Source organism: Pteropus alecto, unplaced genomic scaffold, assembly GCF_000325575.1.
Source record: "Pteropus alecto unplaced genomic scaffold, ASM32557v1 scaffold7, whole genome shotgun sequence".
Taxonomy (NCBI): Eukaryota; Metazoa; Chordata; class Mammalia; order Chiroptera; family Pteropodidae; genus Pteropus; species Pteropus alecto.
In genome coordinates, this window is record NW_006494614.1 from 53,615,519 (window position 1) to 53,635,960 (window position 20,442).

General features: G+C 35.0%; 1 non-coding gene across 1 annotated transcript; it reads right to left on the bottom strand.

Annotated features, from left to right (window-relative positions):
* Nucleotides 1–20,116: 20,116 nt before the first annotated feature.
* LOC112474774 lies at nucleotides 20,117–20,235 on the bottom strand. The gene has a single exon (XR_003044538.1). It is a non-coding gene; the product is annotated as a 5S ribosomal RNA (ribosomal RNA).
* Between the last annotated feature and the right edge of the window lie 207 nt (nucleotides 20,236–20,442).

Genomic DNA, 20,442 nt, shown 5'->3' on the forward strand with positions numbered 1-20,442 from the left:
ATAAATTTTATTCTCTATAGTGGACGCAGTGAACATTTAATAAATGCATGTGGATATTTGTTTCTCTGTTTGTCTTTTTAAGAAAATCCTGGAGCAGAAAATTTTAAAATATAATCTCTCCTGCTTTCAGCTGACTGTGCATGTCTTATGTCATCATTTCTCCCACCTCCATCTGATCCAATGATACACAATTTTTCCAATTTAAGACTGAGTCTGGACTCTAGTGAGATGTCCTTTGCTTGGTCTCTTTATCAAGATCACCCCTAAGGAAGCAAAGCTGAACTCTGGATGGCTGAGTTCCAGTGTCTCCCCAAAAAGGAAGTTCCTCATTAAAATAATCTCCTTTAGAAAAGAGTCTTATTTTTATGTATATGGCATTGTACATGTGCTTCTTGGAGCTGAAGATTATAAGCTAAAATTTATCAACATCTGAGTAGTTTAGCTTTTGCTCTCTGGGAATGAATTATAGAAAAATAATTATGGGGAATTTAATTTCTTCAGTATCAGTAAATCTCCTGGCCATACATTCATCTAAGAACTACACTGGTTATTTAGAGATTAGGTTTGTGTGTATATGGGGACTAGTATGTTTACTGAGCTGCTTGAACCCAATTATAGAAAGTCCCCCAGTAAGCACAGCCAGAAATATGGTCACAGAGAAAAAGTAAAGAAAATAATGAGGTATCTCTCAGGAGAATCTGGTTTATTTGCTGATTGGTAGTAACAAAAGAAAGTACTATCAGAGAATGCAGGCACACTAGCAATATTTCTCAGCCCATAATCTAAAATTACTTTTAACACAAAATCCCAGCAGTTGCCTTAATCTCCAAAGTTCCATTATCCACACTGTCTCACGAGAGGTGCAGTCTTCTACTGGACAGACACATAAATCTAGGTCTACATGCACTGTAGATTTACATTAAATTCAAAGATCCTGTGGGGAAATAAGTGGATCACTAGACAAACGTTAGTGGCTTTGCAACACCTCAGCAACATCTGTTGTGGTTGTTAGTTATGACTACTCAGATCTGGATGTAAGAGGTAGAAAGGGGGTAAAAAAGGAAATAAATACTTATCTAGAGCCTACTATGAATCAGGCTATGTGACAGGAAACATGGACATGTATCTCCAGAAAAAGCAGGTATTATGATCCATTTTACAGATCCATTTTATCAACAAAGACACAGGCGCAGAGAAATTAAGTAATATCACAAGGACACACAGCTAGTAAATAGTGGAATAGAGACTTGAACAGGTATCTCTTGACTTTGATGTCTGTTATTCTTCTTGTTTCCTCCAAGGTAGCAAAATCACTGATGCCTGAACATAAGGTGACTTTTGGATAATTGGCATATATTAAGAGGTAGGTACAGGATTGAAAGATGCATCTTCTTTATCCAATCATCTATCATAGAACACTTCAGTTGCTTCCATGTCCTAGCCACCACATTTAATGCTGCTATGAACATCGGGATGCATATATCTTTGCAGATAAATGTTTTCAAGTTTTTTGGGTAAATGACTAGAAGAGAGATTACTGGGTCATATGGTAATTCTAGTCTCAGTTTTTTGAGGAATCTCCATACTGTTTTCTATAGCGGTTGTATGGAAAATGTGACATATTTACAGATGTGGTATTTGTGTGTGTGTACACACACACACACACACACACACACACACACACACACACACACACAATAGAATGTTACTCAGCCATAAGAAAAAATGAAATACTACCATTTACAACAACATAGATAAATCTTGAGATAATCATGCTAAGCAAAATAAGTCAGGCAGAAAAAATGAGGACCATGTGATTTCATTCATATGTGGGATATAAAACTTAAAGCAGCAAACATGACAAACAAACAGAGACTCATGGACACAGACAGTAGATTACTGGTTACTAGAGAGAAGTGGGAAGGAGGAGGTATATAGGAGGAAAAGGATAAAGTAAAAAGCCATTTCCACATGGCCTTGTGTTTTGTCTTTGGGCAATGGTAGTGGAGTATCAGTCAGGGAGAGTCTGGAGTAACAGCCACAGATTCTCTGTGTCCCTCTTTCTTATGAAATTAATTAATTTATTTAAATTAGTTTCAAGTATGCAGTACATTAGTTAGATATCTATAATGTTCATAAAATGATCCCTCCCAATTGCTCCTTTCCTTCCCTGGCCCTCCACTTAGTCATCATATTAATGCTAACTGCATTCCCTCTTCCATGCTCCCTCTCTGTGCCCTTTTAAAATAATGGCTAGTGATTGCCTTATTAACATATGTTTAGATCTACTATAGTAAAACACCATATTGGATTAGCAATTTCTTATAAGAAACACGCCATGATTTTGAAGGAAAAAAAAACATTTTAGTGGGGATGTGCCATTTGGAGTCCAAAGATCTGTATTCATGTTTGGTCATTCTGTTACTTAGTTCACTTCCATTCTACCAAACACTAACACATACAGATGTCCCATCCTGAACCTTCCCAATAGCACCTCTGGGCCAAAGGCCGGGTACATTCATGATAGACTATCTGTCTGTTTTGTTATTATGGGCAAACCAAGCAAACTGCTAACTCTGGAGGCAGTGCCAAGAACACCACTAATGATCAGACTCTAGATCCTAATTAGGAAGCAATGCAGATTATATGCACTTGCTCTTTCAATTTTACCACAGCTAGAATTAGATGTGCATTTCATTTTAAAATTAGTAATAATATAGTATAGGTGTGATCTAGGGACCTTGTTGAAAGGAACTATGGTTTGCAGCTGGGCTTATTATTTTTTAGCAATTGTTATTTCCACTCTTTTATAAAATATAGGTGTTAGACTTTTAAGAATTTGTGAAACAGGCAGGGTGGAGAGAATATTAAATGGACTATCTTTTGAGTACTTGTTAGCTGAAATGGCCAATGGCACATTAATCGTTTAGTCCAGTGGTCTCCAAGCTTTTTAGCACCAGGGACTGTTGCTCCTATGAGAATCTGACTGATGATCTGAAGTGGAGCTGAGGGGGTGATGATAGCACTGGGGGGTGGCTGCAAATACAGATGAAGATTTTCTCACTCACCCGCCACTCATCTCCCACTTGGTGGCCTGGTTCCTAACAGGCTATGGACTGGCACCGGTCTGTGGTCTGGGGATTGGGGACCCCTGATTTAGTCCAAGCCGAAGCCTTTCACATCTACCTTGGGGTAAATAATATTTCCTCTTAGATTTATAAAGAAGATTGTGAGTGTGAAGGAAAGATATATAGAAGTGTATAAAAAGCACTTAGCACAATATATGACCTCAAACCATAGACACTATTGGTTTATAATTGCTGTAAACAAATACTGAAGGTCTTACTTTTATTTTTATTTTTGTTTTTTCTTATGTTATTCTTACTTCAAATTTTTTTTTATTATTAGTTTCAGGTATATAGTAAGTTGGTTAGACATTTATATAGTTTATGAAATGACATCCCATAGCTGTTACATTACTGCTGATTACATTCCCTATACTATGTTCTCCATCCTCATGACCATCTTTCAATTGCTAATATGTTCCTCTTTAACCCTTCACTCCTTTCTCCCAGTCCCACAACTTCCCTCCCCTCTGGCAGTCACCAGATTGTCCTCTGTATTTGTGAGTCTGTTTTCATTTAGTTTGTTCTTTTTGTTCCACATATAAGTGAAATCATATGGTATTTATTTTTCTCTGTCTGACTTATTTCACTCAGCATACCCACTAGGTCTGTCCATGTTATTGCAAATGGTAGGATTTCATTTTCTCAATGGCTGAGTGATATTCCATTGTATATATGAACCATAACTTCTTTATCCAATCATCTGTTGGATAGCACTGCCATGAGCAGAGAGGTGCCTAGATCTTGACAAATTAGTGTTTCAATTTTCTTTGAATAAATACCCAGAAGTACAATTGCTGGATCAGAAGGTAGATCCATTTTTAATTTTTTGAGGAACCTCCATACTGTTTTCCATTGTGGCTGCACCAATTTGCAGTCCCACCAGCAGTGTATGAGGGTTCCCTTTTCTCTACATCTTCGCCAACACTTGTTTCTTGATTTATTGATGATAGCCATTCTGACAGGTGTGAAGTAATATCCCATTGTGGTTTTAGTTAGCATTTCTCTGATGAGTAGTGATATTGAGCATCTTTTCATGTGTCTATTAGCCATCTATGTCTTCTTTGGAGAAATGCCTATTCAGGTCCTTTGCCCATTTTTTAATTAGATTGTTTGGTTTTTGGTGTTACAAGTTCTTTATGAATTTTGGATATTTGCCTAGGATACATCTCTTACCAGATGTATCCTAGGCAAATATCTTCTCCCATTCAATAGATCGTCTTTTCATTTTGTTGATGGTTTCCTTTGCTGTGCAAATACTTTTTAGTTTGAGGTAGTCCCATTTCTTTTGTTTCCCTTAACCTATGAAGATATATCAGACAAGAATTACTAGTAGTAATATCAGAGAGTTTACTGCCTATGTTTTCTTCTATAAGTTTTATGATTTCAAGTTTTATACTTAAATGTTTAATCCATTTTGACTTTATTCTTGAGTATCATGTAAGAAGGCAGTCCAGTTTCATTTTTTGCACATATCTGTCCAGTTTTCCCAGCACTATTTATTGAACAGACTGTCTTTACCTCATTGTATGTTCTTGCCTCCTTTGTCATATATTAAGTGAGTGTATAGATGTGGATTTATTTCTGGACTCTCTATTCTGTTCCATTGATCCGTGTGTCTGTTTTTATGCCAGTACCATGCTGTTTTGATTACTATAGCCTTGTAGTATAGTTTAATATCAGGTAGTGTGATACCACCAACTTTATCTTCCTTTCTCAAGAATGCCATGCCTATTTGGGATCTTTTATGGTTCCATATCAATTTTTTATTATTTGTTATAATTCTCTAAAAAATTCCATTGGTATTTCAAAAGGGATTGCATTGAAGCTACAGATTGCTTTGGGTAGTATGGCCATTTTAACAATATTAGTTCTTCCTACCCATGTGGACAGTATATGCTTCCATTTATTTGTATACTTTTCAATTTCTTTTTTCGATGACTTATAATTTTCTGAGAACACGTCTTTTACTTCCTTGGTTAATTTGATTCCTAGGTATTTTATTGTTTTTGATGCAGTTGTAAACGGGATTGTTTTCTTAATTTCTCTTCCTGAAAGTTCATCATTGTATACAAAAATGCAAGCAACTTCTGAGTATTAATTTTGTATCCTGCTACTTTACTGAATTCATTAATCACTTCTAATAGTCTTTTGGTGGAATCTTTAGGATTCTCTACATATAGTATCATTTTATCTACACATAAGAACAGTTTTACTTCTTCCTTTCAAATTCAGATGACTTTTATTTATCTTGTATGATTGCTGTAACTAGGACTGCGAATACAATGTTAAAAAGGAGTGGTGAAAGTGGGCATCTTTGTCTTCTTCCTGATCTTAAGGAGTTTTAGCCTTTCCCATCATGTATGATGTAGCTGTAGGTGTGTCATATATGACTTTTATTATGCTGAGGTATGTTCTCTCTATTCCTCCTTTGCTGGGAGTTTTTATCATAAATAGGTACTGGATTTTGTCAAATACTTTTTCTGTACCTACTGATGATCATATGACTTTTATCTTTCAATTTGTTAATGTGGTGTACCACATTAATTGATTTGCAGATATTGTACCAACTTTGCACCTCAGGAGTAAATCCAACTTGATCATAGTGTATGATATTTTTAATGTATTGCTGAATTCAGTTTGCTAATATTTTATTGAGGATTTTTGTATCACTATTCATCAGAGATACCGACCTATAGTTTTCTATTTTGTAATGTCTTTATCTGGTTTTGGAATTAAGGTAATGGTGGCCTCAGAAAAGGAAATAGGAAGACTTTCCTCTTCTTGAATTTTCTGGAATAATTTGAGAATAGGTATTGATTTTTTAAATATTTGGTAAAATTCGCCTATGAAGCTATCTGGTCCAGGACTTTCATTTTTTAGAAAGTTTTAAATTACTGCTCCAGGAGCTATTTTCATCAAGATCAGGTCACTAGCCTCACCTGTTACTTACTGGTTGAACATATAGTTGTTAAATATCTATATCAGGAACTGTGCCAGGGGCTGGGGATGCAATCAAAGAAAGCAGAAGCGTGGCCTGTCTTCCTGGAGCTTGAAATCCAGTGGAAAATCAGATGTTTATAGAGTACTAGAGTGTTAGGAGGAACAGTGCAAGGTATTGAGAGTATTCAATGGGTGAAGGACAGGAGATGCTTTTATACCTAACTTCATTGTGCCTCAAAAATGAAGATAGTAATTATTATTTTAACTAACTCCCAGGATAATTGGTATAGGTTACAACACTTTAGAAACTATAAACATGTATAAAAATATAAGGTGGGGTAGTATTGTTTTCACTCTTCTTATTCACCTAATTATATTTATTTTAAACTGTCAACAATTTAGATTTTTTCCTAAATATAGACAGACATTTATCAATGGAAAACTATGTCTTGAAATATCATTCCATCCACAAGAAGTATTTAGCGTCAACTATTTACATTGTTTGGGAGAAATCAGTATAATGATTATGTTTAGTGTCATCTAGTTATCTCCGTTTAGAGAGAAAAAAACATGAATGCTACATGCTATACAATATGCCCACACTCAGAGAGTAAGGACAGAATTCAAAGATTCCTACTTTATGCCCTGAAAAGTACAGCTTATCCAAGATTTCTCCATTAAAGCCAGAGGAGAGTGTAAAGATAAACAAAAACAAAAATGCCAATCTAAGAAAGAAAAATTGACACAGTGTCTAGTTTGAAGACTCTCTGAACATGGAGGTGGAATGGCAAAGGGCAGAGCCAACTGCTGGAGGCAGTCTGTCTGAGAGTCCACAGCTTGCCTCTACTGCTTATTAACCATGTGACCCTGGGTTACTACATAAATTGTCTGTACTCATCTTTGCTCATTCCTAAAATTGGAGTGGTAATAATACTTATTTTGAGAGCTTTTGAAAGATGCAATGAATTTATAATAGGCAAAGCTTTTAGAGTAGTTCCTGGTATGGTCTAAGGACATATTATCTATCATTATCACTCTTAACTATCATGATTACTCTTAAACTTACACCTCTCCTATAGGGGGAAACATCTAGAGAAAGTGAAACTAGCTCAAAGCTCATGTTTCTTTCTTGTTGGAGATGGCCGATACTGACTGTGAAGTGCAATCAGATATTGACAAACTTGTCTTTTCCACCTCTTAAATAAAACAGGTCCATCAATTTCAATCTTTCTTATACCTGAAAAAAAAAATTCTAATGTAGTCACAGTAATGTATCTGTCCAAAGTTCTCTCACCCATTTCTCATGTTTCCGGTTCACCTGAGGTTACCTGGCTGTAGAATAGAAATACCCAGGTTAGTACGCAGATTAGCAAAATTCTGGATCTAAAAATGACTTAATGGTAGGAAGACAGTATCACATTTTGTTGTATTTTTATTTCCTTTCATTATTTCTTTCACTGGGTAAGACTGGAGATCCTGCCTTTTATTTTATTTATAGAGCATATATAATAGATCTTGTATATTTGGAAATATATGATAGTCCAATCTTGCAAATTTAATAAAAGTCAAAATGGGAAAATAGACTCAAGCCTCATCATATTACTTTTCAATCCTTAACAAAGACATGCTAATGCTATATGTGTGTGTGTGTGTGTGTATGTGTATATATATACATACATATATATATATATACACACATATATGTACACACACATACAGATACACATATACATATACATACATATACATATACACACACATATATATAATCCCTAAGCAGAGTTCACTTTGGCTGGTGTCCAATTACATTAGAAAGTACCTTGAAGGAGGTGCTGCAAATGCAACCTCATGCAATTAAAGGAAAGGAAAGAAAAAGAAACGTTGGCCAGATCATTTGTTTTTCCATAGATTATCTTTCCAAATGTGGACCAGCAGGAACAATTTTTATGCTGACCTTGGAAAATTACTGCAGCAAATTGTATGTGAAACATAGATTTAGAAATTTTGAAACCAGTCTATTTAGAGAATATGAAAGTTACAGTTTGGAATATAGAACTAATTCCAAATAAAAGTGAAGACTAAGTTTTAACAAAGCTCTTTGAAGCCTGATTATTATCAAAGTTGTGATGTTTAAGCTTTTTAGGCCATTGAGGCTATTTCTAGGCTCCTAAACTATTAATCATTTTCGATCCTCTTAGATTTTGGAACAGGCCACAGAACTGGAATAAAAACCTTCTTTAAAAAAAAATTGGACTGATCATAATTGTATAATGTCCTAAGAGTCACATAAAGATTACCTACTAGAGTGAGAATCATATGTTGAAAGTAAAGATGATGTTATAATCTATATTTCTGTTATTTTTTCCCTTCAGTTTAATAGTCTTTCTCTGCTACTTTGTAATGAGTGAGTCACTCACAGAGCTAGTAGAGCTGGATTGCCCCCAAGCTTCATGGTATAAAGCAAGAAATGGCAAACTGCAACTTGTGGGCAAAATCCAACTCATCTTCTGTTTTTCTAAATAAAGATTTATTAGAACACAGCCAAACTATTTGTTTATTCATTTCAATGAGCACTTTTGTCCTACAATGGAAGAGGTGAATAGTTATATCAGAGATGGTCTGGTCTACAAAATCATAAATATTTACTTACTATCTGAACCTTTGTAGAAAAGTCTGTTGACCTTTGGTACAGAGAAAAAAGTAGTGGTAAAAAATGACATTTCTGTAGGTGTTATCTATCACTGCAGTCTTCAGAAATCTACAGTATTCTCTTTTTATAAATAGAAACTTGCATTTTTTATATATTATTTCTCAGGTTAGGATTTTGTTTCTGAAACTAATTACCACTAATTACCAAGGTGAGTTTCAACACTTTTCCTTTCAAGTTTCTCAGCTCAATCATATTCCATTCTCCAAAGCCTTCTTTAATATCTTCGAATGGATCTGACTATTCCTTTCTATGTCTCATTCACATTTATTTCTGTATTAAAGAGTATTTCACTATTTCTTTATATATTTGCCCTTCCCCCAACCTGTAAGCACCTCCAAATTAAATATGGTATCTCAATCATCTCTGTATCTCATCTCTAACTTACTGACTAGTGTAGAGTAGGTGCTCAGTGAATGTTTGTTGACGTTAGCTGAAAAACAAAAAGTGATAAGCAGAAGTCTTGAGAAATTAACTTGCTCAAGGTCACAAAGCCAGCATCTGATGAAGTTGGGATTTGAAAACAAGTCAAGTAGTCTTTCCATTTATTTTACAACTAATCAGAAGACTAGAGTTTTCATTTTGATTCTGCTATTGCTAATAAAGATTGTAGAGTTTTTATCTGTAAAATAAGGTTGTTGTGCTAAGAGATATCTTTCAAAATCTCTTCTTTAACATTCCATGTGCTCTAAGATAGTCATTTCATTAAATCATCACAGAGATTACTAAAAGAAATAATTATAGCAAATGACTATACTGTATACAGTTCATGTTAGGGTAAAAAATAAATATAGCAAATGACTATACTGTATACAGTTCATGTTAGGGTGAAAAAAAAAAGGCTGCTTAAGGTCATCTAATGAAAACACCTTCTCAAAGGGACCAATCACCTCTCTGATAGGTGTCTGTTAATCAGTTTTGAATGATATTGATGTTCTACCTAGTTGTGCACAGGCACAGGCTAGGTGTTCATTATTTAAGGTATTCCTGAAGACATAAATTCATTGGAGGTGGACCGAATAACCTCTTAAGTATGTCTCAGTCTTGAGAATACTAAAATACTTAACTCATTCTTTACTGATATCTCTATCATGTCCACAAATTAAGCCTTCAGATTGGAATTGTCAGGTGGGCATGCCTTTGCTGAATGGTTCTAGTTCCAACCTGCATAAAGCTACAAGCTCTTTCCAATTACTTCTGTCAACTGCCATTTGGCTTACCCGCTGAAGAATAAGAAATCAAGTTAATGAGAAATAGTATGTAAAAGGTATTTTGGATTGGCTAATATCCACTCTCTACTTTCTCCCTTGACTACCTCCACTATAGAGTCTGTAAAAGATAAATATCTGTACTTTTAGCCTTTCTTTCTAGAAAGGGTGGCTACATGATTGAATTCTTGCCAATAAGCTGAAAGCTAAAGTCTGTGGGTGAAGTGGAAGGGAAATCTGCAAAACTTTCTGTGGCCATGACAAATGGGATAGCCATATTGGTGCCTTTGTGCCCACCCCCTTTTCCCATTCTGTGTGGAAATAGTACACGATGCCCAAGGATGTAGAAACCATCTTACAACAATGAGAAGAAGGCAATGAGAAGATAGGTAGAGATGTCACCTCCAATATCATGGCAGCTTACCTATTTGATAAGCTTTATATGTGAGAAAAATATTCTCTTTTTGATTGTCGCAATTAGGTACCTTGCTTATTACAGCCCAGATCATTCCTATCTGATACAGATTTTACAGAGTTTATGAGAATTTGCAGGCAGAAACACTTGGGATTGAACCTCCATTCTGACACTATGTGAAAGTGGGTAAGTAATAATACCTCTTTAAGATGGAGTATTTTCATCTAGAAAATAGAAATAATAATAGCACTCAAAGGCTTGTTATGGGGATCAAAGCACATAACACAGGTGGAAGCATTATGGAAAGTATGTGCCACATAGTATAAACTCAATAAATATCTCATGTTGTAATTACTGTTATTATTAGTTGCAGTATTTATGCCATGTGCCAAGCTCTATACATGATGAGATAAATAATTCAATATGTTTTCCTTTTTGATACTCCTTAAAAAACTTATTAAGTAAAAATAATTACATCTATTTAATGTGAAAATAATTACATCCATTTAGTGAGAAACTGAAGCTCAAAGAGGTTAAGTAATTTGCCAAAGATCAAACAGCTAGAAATTATAGAATTGGAATTTTATCCCATCCCTCATTCTAAATCCTACACTTTCTCTCTTCCATGTCTGTGTTTTTCTTCCATCAGACACTGTTCATAGATATGCTGGGGAGAGTGAGATTTAGAGAATGCTGGGATAAAGCTAACTCAGATTTAATAAAAAATTCTCAAAATCTTTAATATGCTTAAGTATGTAGTGAGGCTTCAAGAGGTAGTCTAATAATGAGAATAACGAGTATTTCCCATTTTTAAGGCACACATGGTGTTATAAGTTAAATTGTGTTCCCTAAAAACAGACATGTTGAAGTCCTAACTCCTGGTACTTTAGAATGTGGCCTTGTTTAGAAATAGGAAATAGTGTCTATTTGTAAAGAAGTCAAGTTGAGATTAAATGATTAATAGGGGCCCTAAGACAATATGACTGGCATTTTTATGACAAGGAAAAATTTAGACACAAAGACAGACATATACCCAGGAATGATGCTACGTAAAGATAAAGACAAGCGGTTGAAGTGATTTATCTATAAGCCAAGAAATGACAAAGATTGCCAGCAAATCACCATAAGCTTGGAGAGGAAGATAGAACAGATTCTCCCTCACAGCCCTTGGAAGAAATACCCTGAGGACACCTTGATCTTGAACTTTTAGCCTTCAGAACTATGAAATAATAAATTACTATTGCTTAAGCCACCTAGTTTGTGATATTTTGTTATGGCAGGCCTAGGAAATTAATATATATGGAAAAAAAGTTCTTGGGAGAAGCTCCTTGATTAAATTTCCTCCTAGTTTTTCTTGTCCAGGTTGGCCGACCCAAATTCCTTTAACCATTCCTTGTCTGGTATGAGCTAAATGCATGAGCTCACACTAAACCTCAAGTTACTAATATATAAACAGAATATTCACTTTATTAATAAAGCCAGCATCAAGATATTGGAGACAAAATACTGATGGATCTGGAAATAATTTCCAAGAGGGTGGTGTATGAAACAGGATGTATTATAAGTCTCCTTCTTTTTGATTCAAACTTTAATGACCAGATAAAGTTCTAGATATGTAAGGTTCAGGGGCATTACTTACCATAAAGGATTTTCTTGCGAAATTTTAATAAGGCACACTTTCTTTTATATTTTAATTTCAGTCTTTGGAAAATTATCTGAATACATATATAACATTAGAAAAAGAACGTGCTGCTAAAAAGCTGTCATAAGAAATATAAAAATTTATGATATCTATATTGTAATACCCCTTTAGGTGTGAAGCTGAGGTGTATCGTGCAACCTGCACAATCATGCATAGCAGTTCTAACTTGGCCCACCCTATGCTGACCATAAATATATATATCCCACATAGGTAGTTAATTTGGTTTTATCTAAATGAATTCTGACAAAAGGCCCTATTATGTAATTGCTGTAGAAGAATGTATTCATATTAATAAATATATGCCAATGTAGACACCTTTGGCAGAGATCCCTCGCCATTCAAATGTCTTCTCGTTTATTTAACCAGATATGAATTTCCCCATTATTTTATCTCAATGGGCATACCAGGTAGTTGCTTTATTAAAGTAACTTTACATTCTGTGAATGCTTTACTTTAATATAATATATATTTTCTTTAAATATATGTTTTTATTTAAATATATATGTATATAGCTAAGATAGATTTTTGGTTATTCAGACTTTAAAAATAAACAGTCTAAAATTACCAGGATCATGCTGTAAGTTTTCTAACTTAAAGAGGTTCTTGGGTGTGTTCCAGGGGCTTCTTAAATCTCTTGAAATTACATGGAAAATGTCTGTGTGCATTTGCATCTTTTCAGGGATGGGCTCCATTGCTTTCATCAGATATGCAAAGGGGTATGTGTCACAAAATGGGTTAAAAACCACTGCTCTACAGTGTAGAAACTCGAGGCCTTACTCACTCATATCTATGTGGGAGAGTGCACTTAGGAGGACTTACTGAGAACTTTCTCCTGACCACAGATGCTCCTTCAGCCAACCTCCATGCAGAGATGGAGTGGTCTTCCATTCAGGCCCTTGTCAAGATAGGGTTCCTAAGCCCTCCTAAGAGACTGGAGAGGACTGAACAAGATGATGCATGTAAAACACTTAATCCAGAGTCAAGCATAGAGTAATTACTTGGCAAATGTTCCCTAGTATAATTATCCCTAGTTTGGTTGATCCCTATAGAATATGGCTCTGCTTTTAACACCCATACAAAATACCTGTACTGCAGGTATATTTTCTCATTTAGTTCCATTTCATACTTATCAAAATTTGATTAAACAAAATAGTATTTATGGAATATTTCTTGAATAATTTTCTTTTTATCTGGTCTTCTAGATTCTCTTAAAAAACAAACAAACAAACAAACAGTCTACAAGCTAATCAAGGCCATCAGTGAGCAATATATTTGGACTAATTCAATGTTTTCTTGTTCCCATCCTACTTCCTTCTCTATACAAGACATTGCTTTTAGAGAGTCAGGCTTTGGTATCAGCCCATTTACATCTATTAAAGGATTTTATTTTTTTAAGCCCTAGAAATTCTATTATTATGTCTATTATAAAGATATTTTCGAGAGCTCTGTACACTCCATTATATAGAGTTCTTTTTGTGAGGACCAACAATAAATACCTCTCTGCTTTCGGTTCCAGAAAAAAAATATGTTTTTCCAGGAAAAGGAAAAAGTTTGTTTCAAATCTTAAGTCCTTGTAAATAAAAACCATTATCACTTTTTCCCTTTTCATTGTCTGCTAAAAGACCCATAGTCAAGTTTTTTATTTACTTTTAGCAAATATAGAAGACCCCCATGGCATATATTCTTACATACAATGCCATCAATGACATCATCTATTTTAAATCCATATTTTATCAAATTTCTGCTTATTTCTCTTAATTTTATTTACATTTTACTTTGTTATGTTCAGATTTATAAAACAATTTCAAACACTTCTCGAATAAGAGGAGTATACATACATTCATAAAATATATGCACATAAACAAATAATGCATGTAACTCAGCTACTATGGCAAAGTAACTAACTTCTCTGAATATTTTTTTTTAAACTTAAAAAGGTTAATGGTATGTACTTCATGGGACTGTAATAAATATAACAACATTTGATTTATTGATATATTTTAATAGAGTTTCTGGACCACAGTAGGTACTCATCAGTATTTGTTCCTTTACTATCCTTCTAAAAGACTTACAATTTTGATAAATTAGTAGTCAGCAGAAATATTAATTTGCCAGTAATCCTAGGAAAGTGGTGATTCTTGGCATGAGATACAGACATAAAAGGGCCTTGTCTCAGCAGATTTAGGTTGAAACAGCAATTAGATCAGATTGTTACGATGGGGGAGGAATAGAATGAACACAGTGTGATCCACATATAAATTCATAGAGTAATTAAAACATAGTCATAGTTCTCAATAATGACAGCTCTTGAGCAGAAAGTGTTTAGGGCTGAAATATTAGAATTGCTGAACTCAGATAAAGTTTTATCAAACAAATTGCTCGAGGCAGGTAGTACACATTTTTGTGCCTAAGTCTCATAACATCCTCCTGTAAACTTTACCTTTGGAAAGACATATTGATTCACAGAATCTTTTTAAACAAATAAGGTAATGCAATCTGAGAAAGATGGAAGTGGGCATTCCACCAAACCAAAGAAAGACCTGTATTTTTCTATGGGATGAAGTACATATGTTTTTCTTGGGTGGTTTAAAAAGCACCAAACTAGAAGTACATATGTTTTTCTAGTTTGGTTTAAAAAGCACCAAACTAGAAGTCCTTGATATTAATTAGAACTCTGCCATCTTCTAGCTCTATGACCTTAGGAAAGACAGGAAGTTTCCTAGTCTATTAATAGGAATAATAATATACACACCCCACAGGGTAACTGTGAAGATTAAATGAGGTGATAGAAGTAAAGCAGTTGGCAAAATGTATGGCATATAGTACTCAAGTGACTTTACGTGTAAAGGAGGAAATGACAGGAAAATAAATCACATACTAAAACCAAGTGAAATAATGGAGTTGTTTTAGTGGCTTAGTAATATATCAACTTCGCTAGATTGAACTACATTTCCCAGAATCCCATTTCTTGTATATTTTTGGCTAGAGTGAGCTACAGGAATGTTCCCTGTGGGGGATTTAGGGTGCAAGTGAAGCAGTAGCCATTTTGTAGTATACGAATCTGCCGGCTCACCTCATTGGCATAGGCAGCAGCTAGACCAAGGCAGTAAGATATTTTTAATGTCTTAAAATAATAGTACTTCAGATACTCTCTGAAATGCTGGGAAGGGGTAATATTGCACCTGGGAACTATATATCAAAAGATATTGTGTGGAACTTTATGAAAGAAAAAGGTAAAGGATTTGTAAGAATGACTGGAAAATAGTAGGTGATCGAAACACATTTTTATTTCAGGGATGACTAAAGAGAAAATACAGAATAGTTTTACTCCTTTCTCCTATACCCTGGATCCTATACTCTTCCTCATAACACACATCGTTCCTTCTCCCTTCAGAACATTCGAGTTCTCTCATTATACTAGATATTTTTCACAGGCATTTAAATTTGCTAAATCTCAGTCCCATCTTTAAAAATTATTCTTTCTCCTACTATCCCTATGTTTCCCTCCTTTTATTTACAACCAAACTTCTCAAAAACAATTGTCTCCACTCTTTCTATTTTGTCACCTCACACTTGCTTCTCAATTAACTCCAAACTGGTTTCTACCACTTCTTGAAGGCTTTTGAAGATTTCTATGGTACTTAAATTCAATGGATAGTTTTAGGATTTATTTAGCAATATAGCCTTAGGGATATCTCACACTTCAAATATCCAAACTCAATTCACATTTTTTTCTCCCTAAACTTGATTTCCCCAGTGTTTCTTCTCTCAGAGAACAGCACCAATAGTCCCCCAGCTGCATAAACTAGAAATCTGAGGGCGGGAGAAAGATAGAAACTTGCTGTTTCCATTTCTTGGCCAGTATCAACAGCTTCTAATCAAAATTAAAGGTTTCTTCTTCTATGGGCCATATTTCTTTCTCTATAGATCATGGAGTTTACTTTTCTTCCAAACCAATCTCCACACAGCAGCTATAGTTTTAAGAAACACAATCTGCTTAATAATTTTCAAATGGCAAATATTGCTCTTTGAATAAAATCTCAAATCCTTAATGTAGCCTTCAGAGTTGAGTATGATATGTTTCTTTGTTTTTCTCCTCTCTTCTTGGCTCCCTGCTTTCCTGCCGCTCTGGCCATATTCCTTCCTACCTCAGAGAGCTTGCAAAGGCTGATCCCTCTGTAACAGCTTTTCTTCCATAACTTTATCATTCAGTTTACCTAACCAAATCCCACTAATCCTTTAGCTCTCATACTTAACTTCTGTTAAGTCTTTCCCAACCTCCCTCATAGGTCAGACATCCCTGATATAAGATCCCCTAGCACTCATTGCACTTCTCCTTTGTAGCATATCACAATGGTAACCAATTAAATGCACAAATATAACTTCTGGGAGGTCAAAGGCTGTATCCAGCTTGTTTACTACTATACTGTCAGCATTTAGCACAGTGTAAGTTCCCAATGTATGTTTGAACTAATAAAAGTCTGATTCGATCATTATTCTAACTCCTCAATAAAGTATTTAAATATAAATATTTTCTTATTTAATATATGAGTAAAAAAATGTAACATCAAATAAAAGCCCAAGTAGAAAAAAATGTATTAAGGTAGAAGATTTAAATAGCTGTCTTTTCATTAAAATCAAGTACCTAATACATTATAGATATTTAATAAATGTTTATTAAGAATGCAGATTATAAAGGTATATTAGACTATTTATAGTTTTTAAGCAATAAATTTGCATTAGTAAATTTAAACTGAAATCATACTTGCTTGTATATTGATCTCCTTCTCTCCTCCTATGTTTGTCTATATATTTCCCTAATGTTGAGAAGAAAATGCACTTTTTCTACCTTGCAGAATAACTTTGTTTTCAAGATGAGAAAAATGCTATTTGATGGAACAACGAAAAAAAAATACTTCTTATTAAAGTAAATAAACTGTGTAAAATTGCTCTCACTGACACTTTAGAAGTGTTGTATTTAAAAGACCAGGAGCAGAAAATTGAGTTCCAAACCTTAGATAGAACTGTCAGTCCCCAAATTTACCACCTGCTGTCATGTCACCCACCCCTGCAACCCACAGTCATCCCCAGGAGCCAGTAGCACCTACCATCAGCTGGAAAGTTTCTGGACTCTGAAAAGTTCTACTCCCATCAACTTAACTGAACCTGGTGAATATACAATTAGTTTTCCTATATTAATTTGATTCAAATGAGGTTTAATTTCTTTTCCTCTTTTTAACAAAAATTTTGCAGCATCTATTATATAGCAAGTATGAATTCTGCCCTGTGCAAGCTAATGTTTTATGGAAATGAGTGATGTGATATTGTGATTTATAGAAATATACAATATTTGGTCATATAGATGGCAAAAACATTTCTCAAATGTTTGGTCTTCAGGCTTAGTTCCTGGCTCACAGCTCCCAAATACCTTGGGATTTCCAAAATTATGAGAGCAACAATGATGTCTATTTTATGTTAATGGGGTGACTTTTGGATCCCACCCAAGAGTGGAGGCTGGCTGCCAAAAAGAACTTTCAGTTCTACCTTCTGATTTCCAGGGAGGGGAGAGGGGCTTAAGGTTGAATCAATTGTCGATGCCCAAAGATTTTGTCAATTATAAGCACAAAATGAAACCTCTATAAAAACCCAAAAAGACAGCTCATTGGTTCTTTTTGGAGAGCTTCCGTGTTGGGGTACTAGAAGGCTTCCACACATTACGATGCTGGGTCCCACACTCCACAAGGTAGAAGCTCTTTCCTTTGAGATCTCACTCTATGTAACTATTTCATTATCTGGCTGTTGATTCATATCCTTTAATATCCTTTTTAATAAATCAATAATCTCATGAATAAATGGGTTTTCTTGAGTTCTGTGAGCTATTCTAATAAATTAATTGAACCCAATTGGTCAGAAATACAGGTAACAACTTGGACTTGCAACTGATGTCTAAAATGAAAAGCAATCATGAACACTTTCCCCACGGAATCTGATTCTATCTCCAGGTAGATAGTCAGAATTGAGCTGAATTCTCAGCCCCTGCTGATGTCCAATATTGCTTGGTATGTGGAGAGAAAACCCATGTTAGAAACTGGCTCTCAGAATAACGATTTAAGTGATAAGCGCATAGGCCCTGCTTCAGTGCTAGCAAATAGGATGATAAAAGATGATACAAGTATGAACAGGGTATTCTGGCAACAGAGAAGTTTAATCTGCAAACCTTCTTGGGAGTGGTGACAGTTGAGCTAAGATTTGAAGGGCAAGCAAGTGAACCAGATGATGCAGGAGCACAGTAAGGGAGAGAAGAGGCTGTGTGAAAGCGCAAAAGGCATCCCCTGCAGTAGTAACATTAGAGGCTTACTAGTATAATTGGAGCATGAAAGGAGAAGGATAAAGAAACAGAAAAAATATCACAAAGGGTCATTTTCTTGAAGCCATACAATGAAGCAAATGTAGCATTTTATGAAAATCATTGTGGGGGATGATTAGAAGAGTTAGTTAGGGTGCCCTGAAGGGGAAGAACATGACTTTCACTCTATATTCCCAGCATCTTTCATATTGTCCCAAACATAAGTTAGTGTTTGATAAATAATTATTGAATATTATTTCTGAATGAGATCAGTTAGAATCATGTTGCACTGAGGTAGTACTAAGTCACCACTCAGTTGTCTATACCACAGGCGAAAGTGTTCAGATCATTTTCAAAAAGAATATAATGGGGACAGAAGAGAGTACAGGACACTGAAGACCTGGTAGTAGAGGCAAAAGCAGAAGGTAAGGACATTAAAATAGAAGGGTAATGGCACCTGAGACAGATGTTTCGGACTCAATAATTTTTCTAGGGACAGTTACTTCCATCTCCATGTGTCAATTTCTATTTATTTATTTATCCCCATGTGAATTTCTAAAGCAGGAAAATATAATTACCATAAATGTACATAATAAAGACTAGCTTTTGCTAGGCATTGCATTATGCCCTTTCAGGGGCTGCTCTTCATTCATAAACATTTACTGAGCATCCACTGAATGAATGTGAGGCATTATTCTAGGTCCTACCAACTCAGTCCCTGTCATGGTGTTTATGATGTATCAGCAAAAAACAAAACAAAACAAAACAAAATAAACGAGGAGGGATAAAAGTATATGGCACACTCCCAAGCTGAGAGAAAACAGAGCATAATTGTCAAGAGCATGACTTTTGGAATCCAGATCCTGTATCCTTACTTAATCACTTGGCTATGACTTTGTGATCTTGGTAAATTACCTAACTGCTCTGCCTTATTCTATCTGTAAAATGTGGTTAATAGTAATTATCTATCTCTTTGGGTTATATAGAGTATTAATTGAGTTAACAGGTATAAAGATTTTAGAAGAGAGTCTGGCAAATAATAAATATGAGTAGTAAATATTATCATGGTTTTCTTATAACAATTAACATTATCAATAAGTACTATGAAGAAAACTCAAAGTAGGTAAAAGAGAAGAGAACCAGAGTAGGAAATGGGAGCAGGAGGAGATAATATCGATAAAGGGATCAGAAAAAGTAGTTTTGAGCAGATTCAAACATTTCAGCAAAAGGCCTAAAATAAATGAGACAGTGAGTCATGTGAATATTTGGAGGGAGCATTCCAGAGAGAGAAGAACAACTACAGAATAAATAAGGGCCATTGGGTGGAACCAGCTCAGCTTGCTGATATTAAAATAATAGTAAAAAAAAAAAAGTTGCTGTGACTATAAATGGTTGTACAAGGGAGAGAATTAAGTGAGGGGTAGGAGAGATGAGAAAGGACTAATTCATTTGGGGCCTCATGGGCCACTAGAAAGATTTTAAATTTTTCCTGAGATTGAGAGAAAGGTACCAAGGGGCTATGAGCAGAGATAGCTATGAGCAGAGATACAGGATAACTGGATATCTTTTTCTTTCATTTTTTTTTTTTTTTCAGGCCAAGCAACTTTTGGTTGACTTCACAGATTGCAATGACTTTGTCATTTTACAATCCTTTATGTTTTTATTTTTTACACCTACAGCTCCTGGTCTTCCTAGGTGGTCTCCCATCCAAGTACTAACCAGGCCTGACCCTGCTTAGCTTCCAAGATCAGATGGGATTGGGTTTGTTCAGGGTAGCATGGCCGTAGACTGGATGTCTTTTTTAAAACATCACCATTCTGACTATAAATAGAGAATGGACTGCAGGAGAGTGAGGGCAGTAGCAGGTTATTCTTGTTGTACATTTAATCCACATATCGAGCATGTGAGATAAACATTAATCTTCCTATTTTACAGTAAGGAGCACGAGACTGTGAATCAATTTATCAAAAGGCACAAGGTGTTTAGACTCTAAGTC